Source organism: Schistocerca cancellata, chromosome 7 (genome assembly GCF_023864275.1).
Source record: "Schistocerca cancellata isolate TAMUIC-IGC-003103 chromosome 7, iqSchCanc2.1, whole genome shotgun sequence".
NCBI lineage: Eukaryota > Metazoa > Arthropoda > Insecta > Orthoptera > Acrididae > Schistocerca > Schistocerca cancellata.
In genome coordinates, this window is record NC_064632.1 from 459,150,772 (window position 1) to 459,159,917 (window position 9,146).

Consider the following 9,146-nt stretch of genomic DNA (forward strand, 5'->3'; position numbering starts at 1 on the left):
CATCTGGTTTCTGTACAAATTGTAAATAGCCTTTCGCTCCCTATATTTTACCCCTGCCTTCTTCATAATTTGAAAGGGAGTATTGCAGTCAACAGTGTCAAAAGCTTTCTCTAAGTCCACAAATGCTGGAAACGTAGGTTTGCCTTTCCTTAATCTTTTTTCTAAGATAAGTCGTTACCCCAGGCTTATCCACATATTTCCAGTAAATGTCTGTTTCCCACTCACGCTAAGCAGATGTTTATTCTACGGAGTTACTTTGTTTCTGTCATCGCTTCTTTCTTTGTTGTCACATTCAGTGTAAGAACCTTTGCTCATCTTAACTTTGATAGTGAAAAATGTTAGATAAGCCAGATATAGTCCTGAATGAAAGAAGAGGAAGACATAACAGCAGAAAAAGAAAATGAATTCGGGAACCTGATAATCGTCAATTACCTAGCAATGCAAAGAACGTTATTGTCAGCTGAGGTTAATATGCAGAATATGTTTCCTTGCCATTGTTTAACATTTCATCTAATAATTGCTGTGGCGCTATTTCCGTGATAGAATGAGGCACATTATTCACAACTTTTTCAATTTGAACCTCCTGACCTGCCCATTTTAGGACGGAACTGGTAGCCCTTTCTTCCATAGACGAATTCAGTGTAACGTGACCATTTCTTGCTAGCCACCTCTGTTTATCGACATCTTGACGGCACTGAACTTCGGTACTGAACCTCCTAATATCTTACTCCTATGCATTTGTGGTATAATGACTTTTTCACCGTCAAGCCTTCTGTGCACATGCACTTCACCTTTCGCCCTGTTTTGTGAGCAGTAAGACCAGTCTTGATTCAAGAATGCCTGAACAAATTCTTTATATGTTTTACATGTGCTACTGACCACTGTTCCCCATGATTTTGCTTCCTCTTCTAACCTACTGGCCACGAATTCGATTTTTTGTTGTTCAGACATGTTTTCAGGAATGATGCTATCAAATTGTGTACTGAAGGCTACTGGGTGTATAGTTATTTTACTAGGAAAATGATGGAATTTATACACATTAGCGAAACTTGCTAGTCACGTACATGAATAATACCTTTCTTTCTTTCTTGTTCACACCAAATTACTACTTTTGTTTAACTTAATTTTCTATTTTGTCTTGCACCTCAGAAAGTAATTTTCGCTCTGTTTCTCTCAATTTATCCTGATTCGCTCTGGTGTTGCCTTTACAAGAAGATTAAACGTATGAAATGTGACAATTAAGTATGTCATGCTCATTTTTTATATATGATTTGGTAGCATTGGATTACTCTGGTCTTACATTACTAAAGACATTAATTGTTGTTTCTGTTACCCCATTTTGATTCTGCAAATTCTTATGTAACTTTTCAGTGTCATGGTCGAACTTTTTAATTTATTTCTGTACTACAAACATCTAATTTTTTTACCCCATTCTTTTGTTTCATAATGTGTTTCCTTGCAACATCCCGCAGGTTTAGCTTCAAGAGTCGTAATATTTTGTTCCAAAGCATCGAACTTAGCGATAGTTCTAGCTTTTCCTACCTTAGATTCTTTTAAGCCCTTACCTATTTTCCCTATTTTATTATGCCCAGCATCTACTTTCCGTTCTGTTTTTTTTTAATTCTTTACCTAATTCCTCCCTATTTCCTTTTAGTGCTTTACTTAATTGTTCTTGCAAAGTAATTCTGTCATAGACCTGAGATCCTGATAATCATCCAGCGTTCGTAAAGTGGCCGCTGATGCTATACCATGAGTACGTAACTCAACGATTGACTCATTAATCATGTCAACGTCAGAGTCATTTTCTCTGGCATAGTCATTCCAATCAATTGTTTTTCCTCCCACAGACCCCATGAACAGTGGACCTTGCCGTTGGTGGGGAGGTTTGCGTGCCTCAGTGCTACAGGCAGCCGTTCAGTTGGTGCAACCACAATGGAAGTGCATCTGTTAAGAGTCCAGACAAACATGTCGTTCCTGAAGAGGGGCAGCAGCCATTTCATCAGTTGCAGGTGCTACAGTCTGGATGATTGACTGATTTGGCCTTGTGACATCAACCAAAACGGCCTTGCTGTGTTGGTACTGCGAACGGCTGGAAGCAAGCGGAAATTACCGCCGTAATTTTTCACTAGGGCATGCAGCTGTATTGTATGGTTAAATGATGATGTCATTCTCATGGGTAAAACATTCCTGAGGTAAAATAGTTCTCCATTCTGATCTGCGTGCAGTGACAGCTCAGGAGGATGCCATTATCAGGATAAACAAAACTGGCGTTCTACGGATCGGTGCGTGAATTGTCAGATCCCTTATTCAAGCAGAAAATTTAAAAAGAGAAATGGATGGGCTAAACCTAGATATACAAGGGAGATGTATTTGAGGGCAATATCATGGAAGTAGATGAGGTTATAGATGAAGATGAGAAGGGAGATATGATACAGCGCTAAGAATCTGACAATGCGCTGAAAGACTTAAGTCAAAATAAGGCCCCGGGAGTAGACAACATTCCGTTAGAGCTACTGATAGCCTTAGGAGAGCGATCCGTGACAAAACTCTTCCATCTGGTGAGCAAGATGTATGAGACAGACCAAATAGCCTCAGACTTCAAAAACAATATAATAATTCCAATTCCAAAGAAGGTAGGTGCTAACAGGTGTGAAAATTACCGAACTATCAGTGTAATAAAACACGGTTGCAAAATACTAACACGAATTCTTTACAGAAGTATGGAAAAACTGGTAGAAGAGAAGATTAGTTGGGATTCTGGAGAAATACAGCAACGCACGAGGCAATACTGACCCTACGACTTGTCATAGAAGACATGTTAAGGGAAGATAAACCCACGTTTATAGAATTTGTAGACTCAGAGAAAGGTTTTGACAGTGTTGACTGGAATAATCTCTTTCAAATGCTAAAGGTGGCAGGGGTAATATACACGGAGCAAAAGGCTATTTACAGTTTTTACGGAAATGAGATGCCAATTATAAGAGTCGAGGGGCACGAAAGGGAAACAGTGGTTGAGAAGGGAGTGAGACAGCGTTTTTAGACCGTCCCTGATGTTGTTCACTCTATATATTGAGTAAGCATCAAAGAAAACAAAAGAAATATTTGAAGTTGGAATTGAAGCATAGGGAGAAGAAATAAGCACCTCGAGGTCTACTGATGACATTGTCGTTCTGTCAGATACAGCAAAGGACTTGGAAAAGCTGTCAAATGGAATGGACAGAGTTTCGAAATGAGTATATAAGATGAAGATATACAAAAGTAAAGCGAGAGTAATGGAATTCGTCAAATTAAATCAGGTGATACTGAGGGAATGAGGTTAAGAAATCAGACAGTTCAAGTAGTAGATGAGTTTTGCTATTTGGAAAGCAAAATAACTGATTATGGTCGAAGAAGAGAGGCCGTATGAAGTAGAGTGGCAATAGCAAGAAAAGCGTTTCTGAAGGAGCGAAATTTGTTAACATCGAGTATAGATTTAAGTGTGAGGAAGTCGTTTCTGAAAGTATTTGTATAGTGTGTAGCCATGTATGGAAGAGAAACATGGATGGTAAACAGTTTAGACAAAAAGAGAATAGAAGATTTTGAGATGTGGTGCTCCAGAAGACTGGATGGGTCGGTCACGTAACTAATGAGGAGATACTGAATAGAATTGTGGAGAAGAAAAATATGTCGTACAACTTGACTAGAAGAAGGGATCGGTTGGCAGGACACATTCTTAGGCATCAAGGGATCACCAATTTAGGACTGGAAGGAAGCGTTGTGGGTAAAAATTGTAGAGGGAGGCCAAGAGATGAATACAGTAAGCAGATTCAGAAGAATGTAGTTTACAGTAGTTACTTGGAGATGAAGAGACTTGCAGAAGATAGAGTAGTACGGAGAGCTGCAACAAACCAGTCTTTGGACTGAAGACCACAACCACAACAACAACCTCATATTCTGGATAGCCATTGTCATCGTTTTCCTTTAAATGCACGTCTCCACTGTCTTCATTATTAGTTTACTCTACTTTCCCAGTAAAACCACTCTTGGCTTCTTCAGAATTGTCAATGGTTTTATTGATTACCGGGTTTACTACTTCGGATTCATCACCAAGGTTTGAATTTACATTTTCACTTGGGTAATTAGTGATTAAATCTGACATATCATTATCATTAAACGCACTGAAACGCCCGCTAAATCACGCAGGGCTAACACGTAATTAGGACTGTGGAAAGGGCCAAGGGAGTTGCGGTCTGATTCATTTCAAAATTGTAATTTATTATCATTTAGTTCACAAATACACTTTTGAAAGAGTTAAGTTTGCTCTGCGGCTGAAGGCCTCCAGACAGATGCTTTAGATTAAGTTCAATTTTGAAAAGACATGACACACAGTTAAATTTACGAATAACATAAATCACATACATTTATGAGATCAGCATGCGGAGCGGCTGAAGGCCGCTGGATTAAATCTTCAAAATTCCAAATATACTATGATGATTACTGAAGGCAGAAGGCCACAATGTTTTAAGATGCTAACAGGGCTGATGGCCCACAAGGTGCATAGAAAGAGATAAACAAACGCAATAAGAAGGCCGCAAGGTTAAATTCTGCAAATTAAGGGCATATATATTGCAACAATCGGTAAAACAATAAATTAAGTTTAAAGATTTCCTATTTGTAACACCCACAATAACTTGTAAAATCTTTCAGAGGAAATCACAATAACCTTTCAAGAGCAGAAGGCGATAATGTTTAGACGTGAAGGAAAAATATAAAATACAGTTAAATTACAACAACATTAACACTGCCAAAAGGATAATTAAAAGAACGGCACTCAGGAGTCCCCAGTGGGACGGTCTGCCCTCGTTCACTTAGGCGAGACAGGTGGTGAGTCCAAATACACTTAATTCGTGCGAACCCAACCAAGGACACTCACGGGCCGACCGACCAACCGCCTACTTGGCACAACGGAGTAGACGAGAGTTCAAGCCCCCCCCCCAAAAAAAAATTCCAAGTATCACCATCCCCAGACAAATGCGTATGTGAACTGAGCTGCCAAAACTACACACCATGTAGGGCAGCAACAACATGTGAGGAAAAGACACTGCCTAAAAACAACGTTAGTGGCCAGGCCAGGTAACCAGAACACTAACGGCCACAAGGCAGAAAATTCCGCTAGTGCTCTTGACTTTGGATAAATTAATTAAATCAATTCCACCTGACGGTGGCTATCTCGAACACAATGGTTCAAATGGCTCTGAGCACTATGGGACTTAACACCTATGGTCATCAGTCCCCTAGAACTTAGAACTACTTAAACCTAACTAACCTAGGGAAATCACACACATCCATGCCCGAGGCAGGATTCGAACCTGCGACCGTAGCGGTCACGCGGTTCCAGACTGAAGCGCCTAGAACCGGTTTAAGTAGTTCTAAGTTCTAGGGGACTGATGACCTCAGAAGTTATGTCCCATAGTGCTCAGAGCCATTTGAACCATTTTTGAACACGAGCCACGCACGGCTGACATACATCTGACCCACGGGATCGTCACTGATACTGTGACACTGAACTCCTCTACTTCTGAGAGGGTATCTTACTTCCTTTTCCCCAGACATTTTACTAATACGTATGTTCCAGTTAAAAATCTTAGACTGCTATACGCAAGCGCAACACTTAACACTACTTTTCTTTCTCTGCGTATCGCCGCTGATTTTTGTAGCTGTGGGCTGCACCGCTGGCTTCGACTCCGCTGTTGTGGTTTGCTGAAGCTGGCACTTCCACCGCGCCGTGTAGTGTTAACTGCATCGGCCGCTGCTTGCTGCCGCCGCACCTATTGTCTGTGGCTGCCTCTCGCTGATATGCATACTACGCCGTCTCGTAGCACCAAGTTATCATTAATAACGTAATTCCGTGGACGGCGCATACAAGATCATTTTCTGTTCTCGTTGAACTTCCGCACTTCACTGCCCTACTTCATATCGATACTATTCTCAAGGTAACAAAGAACTTGATCTTGCGGAATCAGATACTATATATCAACTAAAGTTAAAAAATACTTCAAACACAGTTCAAAGCATAATGATAATGAGCGTATGGCATTGGTGGCCGGGAGACCCCTCGCGGGGCGGTTCGGCCGTCGCTCCACAAGTTCTTTAACGCAACTACGGCGACTTGCGAGTGAATGAGGATGAAATGATGATGAAAGACACACAACATCCAGTCATCTTGAGGCAGAGAAAATCCCCGACCGCGCCGGGAATCGAGCCCGGGACTCTGTGCACGGAAAACGAGAACGCTACCGCAATACCACGAGCCGCGGGCGGTCAAACCATACATATTACAGCTCTCGTGCAGTTCCTGGTAATTCACAGTTCACACCTATCACAGTTCGCTGGTCGGTTACAGTTCACAGTTCTCGCTAATAAAATCTAGTCTCATAGTTCCAAAGAACTTCCACTTCAAAGATTATTCCCACCAGTGACGATAAGTACAGCAAGTTGAAGAAGAGATGCCGGGAGAGATAGAGTGATAGCTTCTTTCGAAAATTTCTCTCCTGCATATCTCTTCTGTGTCACCACAAATGACAAGTCGCTGATCTCGTTTGCACTAAGACAGCAGTACATGCGAGGTGCCTATTTGCTTCCACCGCCCTGAGTGGATTCCATAAGTTCAAAAAAATGTTCACCAACCTGCAGCCTTTCCCAGTTGTTGTCCTCTCCGCAGGAAATAGCACGTAGGTGGTGAATCTGTTATGTTGAGGCTGAAATAAACTCTTAGCGAGGAATTGGTAGTATGCGAATGATTGAATGTACAACTAGTTTGTTTAAATGGGACGCCACTAGCTTTGATCTTTTACAAACTAATCATTGCAAATTAAGTTCGAGGTGCATTCAAGTTCTAAGGCCTCCGATTTTTTCCTAATTAACTACTCACCCGAAATAGATGAAACTGGCGTTACTTCTCGACGTAATCGCCCTGCAGACGTACACATTTTTCACAACGCTGACGCCATGATTCCATGGCAGCGGCGAAGGCTTCTTTAGGAGTCTGTTTTGACCACTGGAAAATCGCTGCGGCAATAGCAGCACTGCTGGTGAACGTGCGGCCACGGAGAGTGTCTTTCATTGTTGGAAAAAGCCAAAAGTCACTAGGAGCCAGGTCAGGTGAGTAGGGAGCATGAGGAATCACTTCAAAGTTGTTATCACGAAGAAACTGTTGCGTAACGTTAGCTCGATGTGCGGGTGCGTTGTCTCGGTGAAACAGCACACGTGCAGCCCTTCCCGGACGTTTTTGTTGCAGTGCAGGAAGGAATTTGTTCTTCAAAACATTTTCGTAGGATGCACCTGTTACCGTAGTGCCCTTTGGAACGCAATGGGTAAGGATTACGCCCTCGCTGTCCCAGAACATAGACACCATCATTTTTTCTCCACTGGCGGTTACCCGAAATTTTTTTGGTGGCGGTGAATCTGTGTTCTTCCATTGAGCTGACTGGCGCTTTGTTTCTGGATTGAAAAATGGTATCCACGTCTCATCCATTGTCACAACCGACGAAAAGAAAGTCCCATTCATGCTGTCATTGCGTGTCATTATTGCTTGGTAACATGCCACACGGGTAGCCATGTGGTCGTCCGTCAGCATTCGTGGCACCCACCTGGATGACACTTTTCGCATTTTCAGGTCGTCATGCAGGATTGTGTGCACAGAACCCACAGAAATGCCAACTCTGGAGGCGATCTGTTCAACAGTCATTCGGCGATCCCCCAAAACAATTCTCTCCACTTTCTCGACCATGTCGTCAGACCGGCTTGTGCAAGCCCGAGGTTGTTTCGGTTTGTTGTCACACGATGTTCTGCCTTTATTAAACTGTCGCACCCACGAACACACTTTCGACACATCCATAACTCCATCACCACATGTCTCCTTCAACTGTCAATGAATTTCAATTGGTTTCACACCACGCAAATTCAGAAAACGAATGATTGCACGCTATTCAAGTAAGGAAAACGTCGCCATTTTAAGTATTTAAAACAGTTCTCATTCTCGCCGCTGGCGGTAAAATTCCATCTGCCGTACGGTGCTGCCATCTCTGGGACGTATTGACAATGAACGCGGCCTCATTTTAAAACAATGCGCATGTTTCTATCTCTTTCCAGTCCGGAGAAAAAATATCGGAGGCCTTAGAACTTGAATGCACCTTGTATTAACTGATACGGCTGCAGACAACATGACACTGCTAAGACATTGCCGAATCAACTCTGATCTTGCAGCCGAACCACTTCACCCACCATCCAAGTTAGGCGCAATCCGAAGATTACGGAAGAGCTTCGTCTACCTTTTCATGTAGCAGCTGTTTATTATTATTAATACTTGTAAACTAATGAAATGATAGCACTCAGTTGAGAGATGCTTTAATATGAAATGGAAGTAAATATGCTGTTTATTTTCTCGAGTATTAATAACAGAAGATTATTATTTTGGTGTCCGCCCCGATAGCTCAGTGGTTGTACTTGCTTCGGCAGTACATATACTAAAATTGGAACGATACAGAGAAGATTAGAGTTGCCCCTGCGCAAGGATGACACCCAAAATCGTGAAGCGTCGCCGGAACGGTAGCTCAGCGTGTTCGGTCAGGGAGCTGGTTGGCCTCTGTAATAAAAAACTGAGTGAATGATCAACAACGAACTTGAACGGATGTCATGTGACGTCCGCAACGACCAAACACAAAATCAACAACGAACAAAATGCAAGAAAAAAAAAGTGGTCAGCGCGGCGGTCTGTCACGCCAAGTTTTCTCCGCTCAGGGACTGGGTGTTGTGTTGCCCTAATCATCATCATTTAGGCCTGCGTGGTAACTCAGCGTGTTCGGTCAGAGGGTTAGCTGCCCTTTGTAATAAAATAACTGAGTTAATGAGTCAACGACGAACTGAAGCGGGTTTCTTGCGACGTCCGCCCCGAGCAGATACAACGAACGAAAACGAACAAAATCAGATTTAAAATAAAGGGGGGGGGGGGGGTTCGATTCCCCGCTCAGTCGGAGATTTTCTCCGCTCAGGAACTGGGTGTTGTGTTGTCCTCATCATCATTTCATCATCAGTGGAAGGCAACGGGGAACCACAACTGGAATCACTTCCCTAGGCGCTTATGTGGTGGACCTCCCTAACGAGGCTTC

General features: G+C 42.6%; 1 non-coding gene across 1 annotated transcript; it reads left to right on the plus strand.

Moving 5' to 3' along the window:
- Positions 1–8,480: 8,480 nt before the first annotated feature.
- LOC126093525 (U6 spliceosomal RNA) lies at positions 8,481–8,587 on the plus strand. The gene has a single exon (XR_007521669.1). It is a non-coding gene; the product is annotated as a U6 spliceosomal RNA (small nuclear RNA).
- Positions 8,588–9,146: the final 559 nt, after the last annotated feature.